This window comes from Corvus kubaryi, unplaced genomic scaffold, assembly GCF_017639235.1.
Source record: "Corvus kubaryi isolate FWS band 111438036 unplaced genomic scaffold, C.kubaryi_AGA036_p1.0 split1-37355, whole genome shotgun sequence".
In the NCBI taxonomy this organism is placed as follows: Eukaryota; Metazoa; Chordata; class Aves; order Passeriformes; family Corvidae; genus Corvus; species Corvus kubaryi.
In genome coordinates, this window is record NW_024582078.1 from 4,070,737 (window position 1) to 4,071,320 (window position 584).

The following is a 584-nucleotide window of genomic DNA, read 5'->3' on the forward strand; positions in this document are numbered from 1 at the left end:
AAATAAGTGGTCTACAGAGGGTAGTAAGTAACGCACATACAGATTAACACATTTACCCTTTGCTGAGTGAATACTGTACTGTTAATTTTTTGTAGTAAGTAATTTTCTGTAGGCTCATAAATCATGTTTGTGTGTTCTGTGAGCTGTGTCCTCTCCTCGGGGATGGGCACGGCCCCAGGGCTGCCGGAGCTCAGGGAGCGCAGGGTGGGATTTTGGGGTGTCTGTGCAGGGCCAGGAGCTGGGCGCAGTGATGGTTTTGGGGTATTCCGGGCCCGTCCGCACCGGGACCGCTCTGTCCCCGCTCTGTCCCCCCCTTGTTCCTGCTCTGTCCCCGCTCTGTCCCCCCCTTGTCCCCGCTCTGTCCCCACCTAGTCCCCGCTCTGTCCCCACCTAGTCCCCGCTCTGTCCCCCCCTAGTCCCCGCTCTGTCCCCGCCTTGTCCCTGCTCTGTCCCCTCCTTGTCCCCGCTCTGTCCCCACCTAGTCCCCGCTCTGTCCCCCCCCAGTCCCCGCTCTGTCCCCGCTCTGTCCCCACCTAGTCCCCGCTCTGTCCCCCCCTAGTCCCCGCTCTGTCCCCGCCTTGTCC